At 51.9% G+C, this 17,906-nt stretch overlaps 1 protein-coding gene and 1 long non-coding RNA gene across 3 annotated transcripts in view; both read right to left on the bottom strand.

Moving 5' to 3' along the window:
• Nucleotides 1–17,906, bottom strand: part of C3H7orf50 (chromosome 3 C7orf50 homolog) — a 133,663-nt gene that overhangs the window by 24,546 nt on the left and 91,211 nt on the right. The window lies entirely within an intron of this gene.
• LOC121487709 lies at nt 690–9,123 on the bottom strand. 2 transcript variants are annotated; one of them, XR_005986900.1, is made up of 3 exons: nt 8,560–9,123; nt 4,424–4,610; nt 690–4,061 (listed from the first exon to the last, which is right to left on the bottom strand). It is a non-coding gene; the product is annotated as an uncharacterized LOC121487709 (long non-coding RNA). The 2 variants fall into 2 exon arrangements; XR_005986901.1 differs by having other exon boundaries at nt 690–4,022.

Raw genomic sequence — 17,906 nt, 5'->3', positions numbered from 1 at the left:
TCCCTCTACACAGGCACTGCACATACCCAGCCACCTCCCACAACATTCACTAATTTTAACAGCTGACATTTGCAGAGAGCTGTGGGGTTTGACAGAGCTCAGGTCTTTACAGATGGGGAGCAGCACATGGAGCTCAGGAGCCCCCACATCCCAGAGGCCAGTCTGTGTTGGGACTGAAGCAGAGTCATGAAGGCAGAGATGCCTATCCAGCAGGCTGGGTTCTGGCTCCTGAACCACCAGGACCATTCTCAGAGGGAGGCAAGAACTGAGAAGGGCTGGGCCTCCCAGAGACTTAGACTCTGCCCCAGCTCCTCTTAGGTTCAACATTTCCAAGCTGTTGGCTTTCTACAGGGCATCTAAAACCACAGGACTAGCCTCCTTCAGACCTATAAGCTTCTACCTGTCCCATCTCCACTTGTCACCCCAGCACAGGAGGTAAACCCAGAGCCATGCCCCAGCTCAGGACACACTTCCTCTGCAAACTCCAGATGACTTCGAGCTCTGGACACTGGTACTGGGACTGGGTGCTTACCAAGTACTGGGGAGCGAGCAGGCAGGGAAGAAGAGTCTGAGGCTCCGAGGATCAGAAAGCAGGCTGAGTGAAGGCAACCGTCCAGCTGGCCCTCAGTGTGGTGTCAGGAAGGCAGGGGGCTGCCAGCACCTGTGCCCTGTGCCTGTGGAGGAGGGGTGCCCCTCAACCTCCAGGACAGCCCCCCTCTCACCAGGAGGCCTTCAGCCTGGCTGGAGGTAAGAGGGAGGAAGTCCTCCCCCAGGACACTGTGAGCCAACACAGTACTTGGCAGGGGAAGGAGCGTGGTGCACTCTGCATGAACCCAGAGGGTCTGCCTCCCTGGGGGGAAGCAGCGTTACCTAGATGGGGTCTGTGACTGACACTGACCCATGCCCCCAGGGTAGGTGTGCAGGCAAGACCCAGGGAGGGGGGCAGGAAGTGCCTGCTCTCCTTCCTCACCACAGAGCCACCGTTCCCGAGAAGGAGTGCCTACTGGCTCCTGCAGAGCAGCTTGCAGTGTGCCAGTTCTCACCTCCAGATGTTTGAGTGTCCACTCTCAGCCTTGGTTTCTTTCCACTGAGGAGAGATCAGAGTTGCCTGGACCCAGGGATTGTGTCTCCTGCTCCATCCACCTCTGGGGTGGGCCAGCCGGGGAAAGTGGAGACAGACCACAGCACAACCCCACAGCCACTCCTCTTCCCTGGGATGTTACTGGCCCCCATCATGACTACATCATTCTCTGCAGTGTCCTGCCTTCACAGATCCCCTTCCCATCATGGTCCTGAGTCAGCTACGGAGCTGGGCATCCTGCCACCTGGTGAGGCCCCTGCCCTTAGATGGAAGGGAAGCAGGGGCAGCCCTGGGTAGGAACTTCCTGCCTGGCCACCCCACAATCATCTACACCAGCTCTGGTTGACGGCTGTGCCATCTGGAGCCCCTGACTAGTCAGATTTGCCTCACTGAACCTCCAGGCAAGTGACACCGTGACAGGGTGCCTGGCTGGCTCAGTTGGAAGAGTGTGACTCTTGATCTCAGGGTCTTGAGTTCAACCCTCACATTGGGTATAGAGATTACTGAAAAACAAACAACCTTAAAAAAAGTGACGCCATGATGAGACCAGTGGGCAGGCCTGGTTCTGTCCTGGGGTCTGCTCCTTCTCCTGACCCCGACTGAAGATATGGCCACTGGGTTGGCTTAGGAAAGAGGCCAAAATTGCCATAAAGCCAGAGTGGTTCCCTGGCTCACCCCAGGTCCCAATGGACCTGTTGGCTGCCTCTGAAAAGAAAGGACATTGAGGGGCATCCATGGGCCCTGCTTGCCCGGGGACCAGGGTCGGGCCCCCTTCACCCACAGGACCAGACCTTTACGCTCCCCAGCAATCTGTTCATTTGGTGGCCGAACTCAACTCCTGGGAGTGGTTTTAAGAAGCAACAGAAGGAAAAAAAAAAAAAAAGCATCAGAAGGCAGGCTGGAGTCCAGTAATCCTTTCTTCATCTAGATAGAAAGTGCAGATCAAGTGGCTGTGAGGCACTGCTTTCCCACAGGGCCTGGGGCTGGGGTGTTCATCAGTGTACCCTCAGGCAATCAAACAGTGCTGTTATTCACTGCCTGCCACTGGATGGGGGGATCGCCAGCTCAGGTACAGCAGCGCCCTCATCCACCTGTCACCTGGCAAAACCCATCAACTGACAACCCAACAAAATCAGTGCATGAGAACATCATGCAATCAGAATGGTCAGTCAAGTGCAAGCCTGAGGCAGGTGTGTGCTGTTAGGTATGCCCTCACCCAAGGGCAGGGGGTAGGATCTGGGCTGAAAATGACAGACCATGGTGGAGGGGGCACTTGCTGAGGAGCCTCTTCCCCTTCCTTCTCTGCTCCTAAAGGCCTGGGCCACAACAGAGGCACAACCTCTCTCCTGTGTCCTATTCACAGATGGGGACAGAACCTGCCCGAGCTCCATCTGTATAGGCCCAGGGCAGAGGATCCTTAACCACAGTTGTCCACAAACTGCCCAGGACATACTCCAAGCAGCACCTTTGGCATGAGAGGCCCTCCAGAGACACAGTGGGGTTTGTTGACCCTTCTGAGTCTTGGTGCTCTGAAGCCAACAGTTCCAGACCCGAGTTCGGGGGTCAGAAGGGACTAAGGAGATGGGGTTCTAGAGATCTCCAACTCGCAGGCCTCCCCACCTTGGAGCCCTTCTTCCTTCTTGGTTGTGAACCCCAGGAGTCCAGAGGGCAGGCAGGAAGGCCACGCCTCTGTCTGTGGCACCATCGAAATCTGTTCTCAAAGACTCCATCAGACTCATTACTGCAGTTATAAAAGTTTAGAAGGGTCATCTATAGTAACAAACTAGTTTCCTTTTCTATAAACAAGGACAAACGAGTATTTCCTAGAATTTTTCAATGCAATGTTTTATTTTGAAATAAGTAGACACACATGCAGCTGATAGAGGCAATACAGACCTCCTGCCTACCCCCCACATGGGTTCCTCGGTGGCACTGCCTACAGAACTGGAGTCAAGGCCATGACCAGAAACCCAGAACAACACCTAGTAGACTCCAGTTCAGTAAAATGTGCAGGGGTGCACTGCCCCTTCCTTCTCAGGCTGATCTCCCCAAACTCCCTCTCACCACCCCAAGACACCTGCCTGAGTTAACATGTGAATAGTCACTTCTTTGCTTCTGTGCAAATGGGACAATTTTCCGGTTTCATTTTGTTTGCAGTATCTTTTTTTTTTTTCTTTTTTAAGATTTTATTTGAGAGAGAGAGAGCGAGCGAGCTAGGGCATGAACAAACCACAGGTAGGGGGAACAATAGAGGCAGGGGGAGAAGCAGAAGCAGGGTCTCTGCTGAGTAGGGAGCCCAATGTGGGGCTTGATCCCAGAACCCTGGGACCATGTCCTGAGTCAAAGGCAGATACTTAACTGATGGAGCCACTCAGGTGCCCCAAAGCTGCATTTTTCTTATAAAAGCAAAGTCACACCATAAATACGACATGGTGTCTTGCTTTTAAATTTTACTCACTTGAGAGAGAGAAAGCAAGCATGTGCACAAGTGGGGGTGGGGGGGTGGGTTAGGCAGAGGGAGAAGCAGGCTCTCCACTGAGCAGGTAGCCTGATGTTGGACTCGATCCCAGGACCCCAGGATCATGACCTGAGCTAAAGGCAGATTAACTGACAGCCACCCAGGCGCCCCTGTTCCCAGTATCCGGATTAAAACAGGAACTTCAGAAAATGTGCATTGATGATTTAGGAAGCTGCTGCTTTGGTACACTACAGAAGCTGCTATGAAAAATGGGAGTCGTGTGGCTGTGTGTGTGTAGTGGGGGGTGCCACGGCCTCTGGGGATCTTGGATTGGTGCTGAGTGGAGGCAGACGCGGGCTCTGGCCTCGAGGAGCTCACGGCCAGATATAAGTGAGCTCCTGGAGGACAGGGAGGGCGGCTGCCAGAGCTGCTGTTGTGGCCGGTGGAGGCTCCTCGCAGAGCACAGCTCCTGGATCCAGATGCCTAGGCAAGCGATAGAGCCTGTGGACCCCTCTGAGGCGGCTTTCAAATCCAAGAAACCAAACACAGGACACACGGGGGCAAATAGACACTGTGACCAGAATCTAGACCATCCACGCTTTGCTAACACCCACGGCAGGCCTGACAGCCCTGTCATAGTGCAGTGCTGCAGAGCACAGGTGAGAGGTCTCTTTCTACCCGTCACCCCAAGCCTGCAAAAATTTACAGGCTTTGCATCTGTCATCACATGCACTGGAACAGCCAGGCTCCTTCCCCACCCACTTCTCCTGATCAAAATCCACCTGGCCTCAGAGAATAGGATGGAAGCTGCTAGAATCTTTTCCCAGACACACATGCAGGCACACACATCAAAGATCAGACTCCAGGATCCCAATTGAGCTCACCTCCTCGGTTTTCAGAGATAAGGAATTTGATGGGTGAAGTCTTGTTCCTGGACGGTCCCAGTAGGAAGCAGGTAGGGATGGTGGCCCTCAGAGGACTGGCCATGCTCTGGGGAGGGTCTCCCACACCAACCTTCTTCAAATCCCATGGCCTGGGCTGTCAGTGGGACCTGCCTCCCAGGCTCAGCTTCTGAGGGGAAGGCGACAGGGCCACACTTTGTGCTGGGTAGGCCATATGTACCACACACCTCAGAGCTAGGAGGTCAGCATGGGTCATGAGTGTTGGCAGCTCGGCTTTTATTGCTGATTCTTTTAACCCCAGGACAAAAATGGGATTTGTGGTGTGAGGGTGAAGTTTGTTAGAGACCAGTACATACTGAAAAGCCCAAAGACATACAGGTGTATACATCTGGGTATGAGAACCAAGTGAGAGAGGAGCAGCCCCACAAAACCTTTTTTATGGTCCCATAGAACTTCAGCCTGAGATGGGTGTCAGAATGCTATAGCCTTTCCCAGGCTATGCTAGGGCCAGCTTATGGATTCCTTTGGAGACGGTGGTCCTGAGCCAGCAAGGTGAGCTCCCCTGCCCAGCCCTGCAGTTTGGTACCACAGGTGTCTGCACAAAGGGCTCCATGGTCTCAGTTGCTCCCCTGCCTGCAGAGGGAACCTCCAGCCCTGAGACCTTTATAAAGGTTAGGTTTCTGGAAACAAAGTTCTCTGATACTGCAAGTCACTCCTTTTATTTAGGTCAAATTTACCATTTCACAGCTGGTCTGTCTGTCCACCCATCCAAAGTCAGCATGTCCAGCCCTGTCCTTGGAGGGTCTACTCTCTAGTGATGTCAGACACACAGATGGACAGGAGGAGCAGGGGCCAGGGTTTTGGGGGAAGTGGACAAATCTCCATGTTCCTCCCTCCATAAGAGGGAGGGAAGTGTGCAGGTGGTACCCAAAGGGCCTGATGGATAGGGAGAGCTACCTGACAGATATCGGTGACACCTTCCCTCTTTTACCAAATAGCAGCCAACCCCTTCTTTGTTGCAGGGAGTCCTGACTGGCAGAAACTCCAACAAGCCCACCTCCCAGCAGGTGTAGTGGAATGATCCTGCCTCTGTCAAGTGCAGGGCCCGCCACCAGTTTCAGTTCAGTGTGGGATGTGGGCCATCTCAGCACTACTTCTACCGAGCACCATCTGAGGCAGCCATCCAGGGCAAAGCACCTGCCAGGAGCCTCAGGGGATATAAGCGAAGAGCAACTCTGTTCTCAGGAGCTCTAGGTGGACCCAGAGGGACAACATGCAAATGGGCTGAGCTGATACAGGTTATGGGAGAAGGGAATGCTGATGGTTAGCAGGAGAATGCCAACCCTGGCAGCAGAGGTGGAAGGTCAGGGGAGAAGAGGTACAATTCACAGGATGCACACTCACAGGCTGAGAGAGGCTGGGGGACAGACTTCAGGGCCCCGAGATCGTTAAGTAAGACCACACAACACATGGCAAAGAAGAGCATGAGGACAGGGAAGATGCCTTTTTCATCAGAAGAACGTCCATTCCACAGACCACAATATGTAAAGCGGGCCCTCCATTTCTGGAGACTCCTCTGCCTCCCTAACCAGCTGAGGGGTCGGTGTTTCTTCTTACTGGGCGTTTATGGCAGAGGGGGTTGGCCTGCTCCAGCACAATGGTCTTAGGATCTTCTGAGAGCAGAGTCTCAAGGAGGTTGTGAGGGCCCCTCCTTGCTAAGCCTCTCACCAGGCAGGCATAGGACCCGATGCTGGGCCAGGAGGACCCCCCCCCCCCCAGCACTTCTCGGCCACAGAGAAGGTGTAAACACTGCCCCCCTAGAAGAAAGGCTAACTGCCTGGCTGAGGCTGGGTCTTCCTGGAGCTCCAGGCCCCAAGGGACCACCCTGTTCCTTACTACCCCGCCTGCCAGCTTTTGCTGCCTTGGGTGGACTCCCCTCTGTATGAGCTTTGTCATTCATGAGTAGTCCTAGGCTCAATGGACCCTCACTTGATTTTAGGTAATAATCTAGACTCAAGTCATCTTTCTCTCATTACTCGTGGGCCAGCACAGGCATGGAGCCCAGCTGCGTTCTGCATGGTCAACAGCCTAATGTGGAATGTCAGTTATGACTTCTGGGTGCTAGGGCTAGACTGGAAGGCAAAGGTCACATGCACAGCCCTGGCCCAAGGGGTGTTCACAGCAGGCCCCGAGGCCACGCCCATCTCCTTCCTAGTAAACTCTGAATCTGCTTTCATTTCATTTCCGGAAACGTGGGACTGGCCAGGAATTGAAGGCTGCACTTTGTGTTTAATCTGGAAATGCCATTCTGGCAGGCGGATGGCCAGAATGGGCAGAGCCAGGCAGAATGTTAAGTATACAACTTATAAATGAGTCTAGAAATAACATTTAATACTCAAAAAACAACTCAACAATTTCTGAACAGACACTCGCTTCTACTCTGGAAAGCATTCTACAAAAATACGAAAGCACCCACCTTCCACCTTAGTGGAAAGGGGGTCCAGGGATCTGGGAGCAGGCACAGAGCACAAGCTCTCCCAGGGCAACTGCTGGAAGAGGCCCCGACACTGCTTCCGTCAAGGACAAGAACCTGCAGTTCTGCACTAGACTCTCCAATGTTTTCAGGCTGCTTCAGCCTAGCAGTCCTTGGACTGCATTCCTCCTCAGCAGCTGTTGTGCTCTGAGGAAGAGGAGATGGCCGAGCCTTTGGGTACAAAGTGAACAGGGCAACTCGATGTACGTCCTCATCTCAGGGGCCCCATTGCCTTTTGGGCCCTATGGGTTGTTCAGGACCCACAAAATGTCTGAGCTATGGGAAGAAAACCAAAACAGGTTACTGGCTCCAAGATGAAACAGCAAAATTAAAACAAGTGCTTCACTAAATGTCTACAGTACATTGTTAAGTCCACCCCATCAGCTGTTAAATATAATTTTCAAGCTAATTTCATCACATCTGGAAATCATGGGTTAGGTTTTTGTCACTTTGCAAGAATTCCTGAAGTACAGTGAAAAATCATTCCCAGATAATGAGCTACGGCCAAATAATTTCACAAGCAAAGAGTAACACCCTTGTACGTTTTCCTCCCTCAAACCATGATGTGCTAAGTGTGGCTGGGCCTTGCAAAGATTAAGCTACCTTGGGCTACAAAGCCTTGAAGAGCTGTCCCAAGCAAAGTATGACACCCATCCCAGGAAAGGAGAGGATAAGGACAGGTCAGTCCCAGGTGCAGAGCAAGGACAGGGCTTAGACCACTCCCCAGTTTTACAGAGAAAACAGGGTGGAGAGCCAGGGGACTCCCGTCGGGTCACATGGCCTGGGGCTGAGACTAGAACCCAGGTCTCTGAATCAGCAACTAGAGGTCAGTGGGCACCAGAAGCCTTCCCCAGGTGGGGTACAACTCAGAGCCTCCCTCATGTCCACTCCCCGGTGCAGGACACAGCCTGCAGGCCCCCCTGGTGCAGGGCGGAGCTAGGAGCCCCCCATGACTACCCTCCTCCACCCTGGTGCAGGACACGGCTTGGAGCTCCCTCCTCTGGTGCATAACGCAGCTCGAGTGCCCCTCCTCTTTGGTGTAGGACACAGCCTGGTGTCCCCTAGGACTACCCCGCTCCACCTCGGTGCACCCCCCCACCTCCCCCCGTGTAGCACACAGCTCGGAGCGTCACACACACACACCGCCCCCCCGCCGCCGCCCTCGGCCTGCCCCCGTGCAGGACACAGCTCAGAGCCCTCCTCCCGCCTCCCCCCGCGCAGGACAGCTCGGAGCTCCATCTTCATCGTGCAGGACGCGGAGGCTGGGGAGCAGGGCGCTCCGGGGCCCCCCATCCTTTGTAAACGGGGACCCGGGAAGTAGGGTAAGTAAGGAGGGCCGGGTTGCTGGGCGGGGCTCCCAGGACGACGTGACCCCAGCAGCCGCCCGGGCCCACCCGCGCCCGACCCCATGGGGGAAGGGCATCCGCCCTCACCGCAAGCCGTCTTACTGGAGCCTGGGGCCTCCCCCAGCCGGGCCCTCCGCGGCAAGCCCCCCCACCCCGGACACGCCCCGCCCGCCGCGCGCTCCTGCGGGGCCGACCCCCCCACACCCACTGGGCCCCTCTCCCGGGCTCCGCGAACTGACCTCCGCGTCCCGGGCCATCAGTGTGCCCGGGGCCCGCCCGGCCGCAGCGCCCGCGCACTGCGCATGTCAGGCCGGCCCGGCTCGGCTAGAACCGGATCCAGCCGGCCATGCGGTGACGCAAGCGCGCGGGCGCTCGGCGTGGGAGGCGTCAGCGTGTGGGCGTGGCCCAGCGGTGGGCGGGGCTGCCGGCGGTGCGCGCGGACCGCGACCCCAGGCCAGCTCTGCTCAGCAAAGGAGAAGTGGCGCAGCCCCCGCGCGGGGTTCCTTATTCAAGGAGGTTGTTCAGAAGAGGAATGGCGACTCAGGGCAGGTCTGTGTGCCCCAGAGCTCACTTTCACAGGTCGGCCTAGCTCCAGGCCCTGCTCCTGAGCTGCTCCCAACAGAAGAGGCAGGAAAAAAAAAAAAAAAACCCACTGCTGCTGCGCCCCCAGTTGCTTCCCATTTTCCACCCGCAACATGGACCCACGTGTCACCGGCAAGCTCTGGTCCCGCCTGCCGGCCCCATTCCCACATCTCCACCACTTGCAGCACCCTTGGGTTCCTTGAACCTGGCCAGCTGTCTCCTCCCCAGGGCCTTTGCACAGACTCTTCCCTTTGCCTGGAGCCTCATGACTAGTCCTCAGTTTCAGAGAAACCTCTGCTTCACCTCTTGAGCACCCTGACAACACCATGGCCCCGCAGCACTTCTCAGAGTGGTGACAGGGCAACCCACTGGAGTCCTCCGAGTAACAACCAGTCCCTTCAAACTGTGAGGCCTGCAACCGTAGGACTGTGTTTGCTCACTCTGTACTCACATAGGCCAGCAAAACGCAAGTGGTCAACGAAAGCTCACTGAATAAATGAATCCCAAAGCTTTTTCCTCGCCAGGTGAACACCTAAATCTCTTTTTTTTTCTTTTTCTAAATCTCTTCTTGAGCATGTTTCCCTCCTTTAAGACTGCAGATGAATCTCAAGGTGCAAGAAAAAAATCACACACAGGCAGCCAGGAGCCTTCTGAATTCCCCCAAGGCCCTGTAGGAAGCTCTGGTGGCAGGGCTGCTTGGGTACGGGAGAGCAGGGTCTCAACCACCTCTCTGGCAAAGGTCAGAGCCAGGCATCCTAAGATGCTCTCTACTCTAGAGGCAACTCTAGAAAGCCATTTCTTCATTTGCCCACTGTGTGCTGCCTGGTGGGTGTGGGTTTCCCGCTTTGGGTGTGGGTGTCCCAGCTTCCCAGCCTGATAACCATCTCCAAGGTCCCAGAGCCAAGACGGACTCTGTGCTTTTCCTCTTGGTGATTTCATTGCTACCCAGCTGATCCACATGGATGGAGGCTGGCTGCACAGGGACAACAGGGGCAGGCTCGCAGGGACTGCAGAGGCCAGTAGCAGAGCTGGATGGACAGAAGGAAGGCAGAGGGCAGGATAGGGACTTGCCTGCCCGCTCCCATGGCTTCTGAGCCTGGTATTTTTACCTGTGCTGTCTTGCTGAATCCCTGGGAGGCAGGCATTGGCACCCCCACTTTACAGATAAGGAAACTGAAACTAGGAAATATTTTTTTTAAAAGTTTCCAAGATTGCCAGTTTCCTGGAAAGGACTCCATTCCAGGAAATGAGTCCTAGAGGATCTCCGTGCTGATTTTCTAGTGCATTCCAGCATCACTACTCAGCCTTAGGAGCCCTCCGATTGATTGCTTTCTTCACACCACCCTCTGGTTCCGGTGACTCAGCAGCAGCCCCAGGAGACAGAAGCGGGAAAGGGAGGGAGCGGGCCTGGCAACACGGAGGTACTGGCAGGGCATACCACATGTGGGGATGGGATGCATGGCTCAGAGTGCGCTTTCACGCCTTCCACCCATCTCCGGCTCTCAGCCACCCTGTACCCACAATTCACAGGTGAAGGGCCTAGGGCTCAGGGAGGGCCTAAAATGTGCCAGGGCTGCCTTCTCCCAATCTAGTGCTCCTCCCAGGCCCTGCATGATGTGCTCCGCCACCCCAGGGCACACACAGAGGCAGGTGGAACTCTATCCCACAGCAGGCACTGCCAGGCCATGCTTCCCACGGGGGCTGTCTGACCCTGGGCCTCATCAGGGAACAATGGACATAGGGCCACTCACTGCACCTGTGGGGTTCTGTGGGGGCCCCAAGAGAAGTGGTACAGAGGACAGCCTGAGAGCCTTTGTGGACAAGGTTCAGCAAGTAGAATGACCAAGAGCTCTGCCTGCTGTGTAAGCCTAGCAGCAGCAGCTATGTCCACCCCAAGGGACCCTAGAACCCCACCTCCTCCAGGCAACTTAGCTCAGCAGCTCCTGGTTAGGAAGAGTGGGTATCAACAAGGACCAGTACTTATTTCGCAAATATTTGTTAACCAAGGTTTTCACACTAAATGCTCCTCTCTGAGTACTAACGATACTATGGGGTATAAAACAGACAAAAATGCCTGCAGCCACAGACCGAATATTTGTTTTCCCCAAGTTCATATGTTCAAACTTAATTCCTAGTATGATAGTATATGGAGGTGGGGCTTTGGGGAGATGCATGGGTTGTGAGGGCAGAGACCCAGAGAGCTCCCTCGACCCTTCCACCATGTGAGGACACAGCCAGAAGGTGACCCTCCAGGAACCAGGAGGAGGCTTCGCCACAACCTGTCCAGCCTCTAGAACTGTGGTAAATAAATGTGTTTATCCCACGCAGGCTGTGGGATTCTGTTATTGCAGCCTGGGGGAACTGAGACACCTGCCCACAGCGAGATTACAGAAGACTGTAATAGTGTGGCGAAGAATAATTGGAGAGCAAGCTGATTTTACATTCTGTGATTTAAATGTTTGAGGAAGGGTAAAGGTGAAGAGATACAGAGCTGGGAAGATAGCACCTGAAACCCAAGGTGAGCGCAGAGCCTTTGGATATGTGAGAGAAAAGGGATATGGTGGGCACACAAGTCCTAGGGAGGGGCATGGAGACCCCCATGAGGCAGAGGAGAAACTGGGTGGCTGGGGTTCTAGAAGCATGAAATTCTCAACAAACCATCCCCCCAGAGGCAATACAAATTAGCCTTCAAAATCAGGGTGATCAAAAACAAACAAACAAACAAACAAACAAAATCAGGGTGATCCCTGGGTGGCTCAGCAGTTTAGTGCCTGCCTTTGGTCCAGGGCGTAATCCTGGAGTCCCCTGATCAAGTCCCACGTCGGGCTCCCTGCCTGGAGCCTGCTTCTCCCTCTGCCTGTGTCTCTGCCTCCCTCTCTCTATGTATCTCTCATGAATAAATAAATAAAATCTTAAAAAAACAAAACCAGGGTGACAGGCACCCCAAGATTATGTTGATCATTCCGAGTCATTAAGGAGAGAATGGTATGTCTCACATGGACATTACTAACTAGAACATTTGGTGGACCAGCATGCCGCTTCCCGGAGAACTAATCATCACTGAAATCCACAGGAGATGCTGCAGAGGGTTTGGAATCCCTCCACCCCCTGCTTCCCTAGATACAGACAGCCTACAGAGCTCCTGTACACAGCACTTCCCTCCCACTGAACCCCAGGGATGGGCCCCTCTTGGACAGAGACTGTGTGGCAGAGGGAGAGAGGGGTAAAGCTCCAGGTGAGCAGGGTCCGCTGTCGGCTATAAGTAAGAGGAAGTGAAGCCAGGTACAGTTCAAAGCCCTTGGGCCAGCTGTCTCTGGGTCAGCCTGGTCCCTCCCTTCCCTGGCAGGGCAGGACAGGGTTTCTGTCACTACAGCCTCGGGAAGTGGAGGCCCTGATGTCTCTTGCTGCAGAGCTTGTGTCCAGACCCATGAGGTGTTTCACTGGAATTCTATCCACCGATGAAAGAAGAATGCACAGCAGCTCCATGCACTCTCTTGGAGAACCACAGGCAAGAAGGGATCACTTCCCAGAGCATCCATGAAGCCAGTACTACCCTGACCCCAAATCCAGACAACAGTACAAAACAGAAAACTACAGACCAAAGTCCCCCATAAAATATAAGGGCAAAGATCCTAAGTAGCAATATATAAAAAGAATTGTAGATTGCAACTCAGTGGAATTTATTCCAGGGATGCAATGCCAATTCAATATTCAAGAATCAATCTCTATAATTCACCCTCTCAAGAGGCTAAAGAAGAAATTTCACACATCATTTCAATGGAGGCAGAAAAATCATTTGATGAAATTCAAATCCCATTCATGATATACATCCTGAGAAAACTGCTCAATACAGGAAGCTTCCTCACCTTGACTAGTAACATCCACACCCTCACCTGCCTTGTAAGACCAGGAGCAAGGCACGGATGTCATCTGGCTACCATGCGTCCACACTAACGCTGGGAGTTCTTGCCAGCACGAGGCGGAAACAGGACATCAGAAGCATTCAGATTAGAAGAGATGAATTACAGCAGTCTGGATTTGTAGATGGCGTGGTGGTTGATACATAAAATCCCAAGGAAACTACAAAATAACTCCAAGAATCATGAACTCCGCAAGATTGCAGGACACAAGATCAGCATGCAAAAGTCAATTTTATTTCTAATGATTAGCAATAAATGTGCAGAAACTTAAATTTAAGATACAATACCACTTATAATTGCTCCAAAAAACCCCTCAAAACACTTAGTTGTAAAATCCAATAAAACACATATAGGATCTGTTTGCTGAAAACTGAAAACGAAATCAAAGGAAAGAAATAAAAGATCTAAGTAAACAGGAGATGTTCTGTGTTCACAGACTAAGGATGCAGCATGGTCAAGTCAGCTCTTCACAGGAGGAGAGGCTGCTTTAATGCAAAACCGAGCAAGACTTTTATAATAATTTTGAAAAAGGAAAATAAAGTAGGAAGAATCACTTGATTTGATTTTAAGAATTACTGTATAGCTATGGTAATTCAGACAGTGTGGTATTGATAGAGGGACACACACCTAGGAACAAAAAGGAATACAGAACCGCAAAATTGTCTCATTAGCACTTTGATTTTTGACAAAGGTGTCAAAGTAATTCATTAGAAGAAAAGAGTCTTTTCAACAAATAGTACCAGAGCAATTGGACGTCCATAGACAAAAAAAAATGAACCTTGAACCAAAGAGGATATATAGATGGCAAATAAACATACGAAAAATTCTCAACATCATGTTTCACACACACCTGTTAGAACGGTCAAAATCCACAACCCTGTTACCACCAGATGCTGGCAAGGATGTGAAGCAGCAGGTTGCTGGTGGCCATGTGCAATGGCACAGCCACTTTGAATGAATAGAGAGACCACAGAGGCTTTTGCTGGCAGTGAAACTACTCTGTATGATACTATAATGGTGGATACCTGTCCTCACACGTTTGTCTAAACCCCCAGAATGTACAGCCACACAGAGTGCACCCTAAAGGTGAACTGTGGATTCTGGGTGATGATGACGAGTCAGTGCAGGTTCATCGATTGTGACACATGTACCATGTGGGGTGACACAGATAAGGAGGGGAGGCTGTGAGTGTGTGGGGGCAGGGGACTATGGGAAATCTTTCTACCTTTTGCGCAACTTTGCTGTGAACCTAAAACTGTTTTTCTAATAGTCTATCAAAACAACAACAACAACAACAAAACAAAACAAGAAAGAAAAACAGGGGTGCTTAGCTGGCTTACTCAGAGGAGCATGTGACTCGATCTCCAAGTTATGAGTTTGAGCCCCACGTTGGGTGTAGAGATTACTTTAAAAAACAAAACTAGGGGATCCCTGGGTGGCTCAGCGGTTTGGCGCCTGCCTTTGGCCCGGGCACGATCCTGGAGTCCCGGGATCGAGTCCCGCGTCGGGCTCCTGGCATGGAGCCTGCTTCTCCCTCCTCCTGTGTCTCTGCCTCTCTCTCTCTCTCTGTCTATCATGAATAAATAAATAAATAAATCTTTAAAAAAAAATAAAAATAAAAAACAAAACTAAACTAAAAACCTGATCTAACCCTCACAAATATTAATATATAAAAATTAACTCAGATGGATCATAGACTTCCATTAAATATGAAACTTTTAGAGGAAAACGTAAGACAAAGTCTTTTAGACATAGGAATTAGTGCAGGATTTCTTAAACGTGACACCAAACACAGATCCATTAAAAAAAAAAATCATTAAATTGACTCCACTAAAAGTGAGAAACTTCTCTGCTCTATGAAAGACCTTGCTGAGAGGACACAAGGCTGAGCCAGAGGCCGGGACAAAGTACTTACAGACCCACAGGTAACCAAAGTCTCATATCTAGAACACACGGAGAACTCTTGCAACTCAACAGTGAGAAAACAAACAACCAAGTTAGAAAATGGGACAGAGACAGACATTTCACCAAAGAAGGTATAGGGTGGCAAATAAGCACACAGAGAGGTGCTGGCTATGGTAGGCATCGGGGTAGAGCAGATGGAAGAGCACGAGGAGGGCCCACTCCACACCGGTCAGGACAGCTGAAACCAGCGGGGACCACACCCAGAGCTGGCAAGGCCACAGAGAACACGGGCGCTGGGAATGCAAACATGCTTCAGCCTCCCTGGAAAACTGGTTGACTCTTCAAAAACTGAACATGCATATACCCTGTGACCTAGCAATTGAGAAATGAAAGCTTATGTCCACATGAAAACCAGTCACAACTGTGCAGCAGCTTTATCTGTAATTGCTCCAAGGTGGACGCAGCAAAAATGGCCTCCGAGCGGTGAGTGGCTGAACACAAACTGGCCCCTCCATACTACTACTGCTACTCGGAAATAAAAAGGAGTGGTGTAAAAAAATAAATAAAAATAAAAAAAAATTAAAAGGAGTGGTTTAATGACACACAACAACAACTTGGATCTCTCAGGATGTTAGGATGAGTGGAAAAAGCCAATCCCCAAAGGACACATACTGGATGGCTCCATTTATAACTTCCTCAAAAGGACATAATTACAGCACAGATGGGTGGCTGCTAGGAAGGGGCAGGGGATGGTGTGACTGTGAGATCCAGCACAAGTGTAGATGAGCCTTCCTGTGTCTTGATTTTGGTGGTCATGGGAGCACACACATGCACTGTAACAAGGTGCCCACAACAGTTTTCTGGTTTTGACACTGTTCTAGAATTATGTAGAATGTAACTATCAGGGAAAAGTGGGGGAAAGGTACAAGGGAGTGCTCTCTGCTATTTTTACAACTTCCTGAGAATCTATACTTATTTAAAAATAAAAAGCTAAAAAAAAGAGAGAGCACTCCAGAACAGAAACAGAACCGAAAAAGCAACTTCTGTGCCCTCTGTCTGGGGGGCTGGGCATGGCTCAGACGAGCTGTTCCTGCATGAGCTGCACATGTTGGTGACAGGCCCACACTCAAGCCAGAAGGAGTAAGGCCACTGGGGGTACCCTGCCTCACTCAGCCCTCACTTGGCTCTGGGCCTGACAAAATGCCCAGCCCTCGCTTTTCAGGGCAGCAGAGCCTGGGCCCCTCCTGCTTTCACTGGGACAGGCTGCACTGGGAAAAGCAAGTAAAAGCGGTGCCCAGCAGGGTACTGGCCCATCGCTTGGCCAGATCTGGGGGCTGCAGTCTTTTGCGGTTGTGGAGGCACTCCTTCTGGATTCACCACTCCCAAGCTTCTTGGGGAAAGACAGCAGGTGCAGCCCAATGGGCAGGTGGCCACAGTCCCAGAGAAGCAGGCTGTCGGAAGCCCACTTGGGCACCGGTTCCACCAGTGCGCCCACTCCCACTCTGTGCAGGAAGTGCTTCCATGCACTCTATTTTTAATGCCGATGAAAGGCTTTGGAGGAGGAAAAGCAAACTGCCAGCACCAAGATTCCAGCTGTTGGTGCTAACTCCCACGGGGGCTCAAAGCCCTCAGTCTGCATGCCCACGAAGCCCCACCTGGGGCCAGGCTGGGCTGTGTGCCCTTGCCCAGTGGGGACCTATTAGGCTGCCGAGCTGCACCCCGGCTGCCTCTGACTTGCCCTCCACACCACAAGTAGCAGTGCGCAGTCTCTTTCTTTGGCTCCCTCTTTTGGAAATTTTACAGGGGTTTGCAAACATACACAAAAGTATATTGAATCGAGTGTTCAGCTGTATGGCCCATCTCTCCTCTCCTGCCCTAGCCTCGGATGATTCTGAAGCAAAGCCCAGACACCACATCCATCTTAAGCACCAAGCTCTAAGTTCTAATGCTCTCGGGGGCCCCTGTGCTCCCATGTCCCACCCCTCAGAGCACAATGAAGGAAGGTTTCTCCTCGCACAGCAATAGCCCAGGCAATGAGGAGCCCCTACCCTGGCCCCCTCCAGTGGGCTCCTGTCCCAAGCAGCACCCTACTCCCCCCTTTCCTCTAGTCTAAGACCAGCTTGTGGGTCACCCTGGTATGCCCATGGTAATTTTAATTCTTTGCCATTCTGGAATAAAGAATGAACTACTTTTCTGGTAAAGTAACTGGCTGTTCTATTTTTAGGATTAACATTACATGTATCTGTGTGTACTTGCAGAGTACAAAATATAGACAGATAAGATTATATAAATGAAAAATATGTAACTACAAAGAATAAATAGCTTTTCCTAAGAAACAGAGTGTTTTTATTAACTGTTCTGTGGAAGCTGGATTGTGAGTTCCTAGCTAAAATTGGAGCAGAAAAGTTTGATTGGATGAGTCCAATGAGATGCCAAGCTGTTCTCTGACTTTGTAGGCATGTACGTCTGTGATGACAACACAGAAACCAGTGGCCCAGCCCTGAACCAACAGCCAGACGTCAGCCACATGCTTCCCATCTACCTACAGGCTTTTCTAGGGTGGGACTTGGTCTCTTACCAAGCCCTCCACAGTGCCTTAGCAACATCTACTACAATCTACTGGAGCCTTGAAAAATATGAACTTACATCAATAGGACCACATAGAAGTCAAGATATGAAACCTTTCTCTAAACCAGACTCACAGGAATATTCCTTGTCCCTGATCAACGCATCACCCAGGATCAAAGGTAGTGTCAGCACATAACAACCTTCAACAGGAAGACGACCCTGCCTGTTAAGGGAGGTTAGGGCAGTGGAAACCCTTCACATCATTGTCCCTAGCCCACAAGAGAATGACCACATGCAAACAGACTCTGGGTAGCAGGCTACTCTTGAGTTCCCAACCAGCAGTCCAGAGTCCCCTCAGTGTGGAATGCAGCTTTTCTTATCGACTGCCACTCCAGAATGATCAGGAAGTCTTGCCAAGTCTCCAGACTGTGTGAAGCAAAGGGCCATTGTGATGTTTCTGTAATCCAGGGAGAGGCATCTCCGTGATCTCAGCAGAAAACTGGGCCGGAGTCTCCCTTTTCACTGCAAAGTGCGGTGCACAATTAGGGCACCAGCCTTGTGACTGAAGCCAATGCAGCCACAAAGGCACAGCCCTGGGGCCCAGGGGCCCA

Source organism: Vulpes lagopus, chromosome 3 (genome assembly GCF_018345385.1).
Source record: "Vulpes lagopus strain Blue_001 chromosome 3, ASM1834538v1, whole genome shotgun sequence".
In the NCBI taxonomy this organism is placed as follows: domain Eukaryota; kingdom Metazoa; phylum Chordata; class Mammalia; order Carnivora; family Canidae; genus Vulpes; species Vulpes lagopus.
This window is presented reverse-complemented; position numbering and strand designations above follow the sequence as displayed.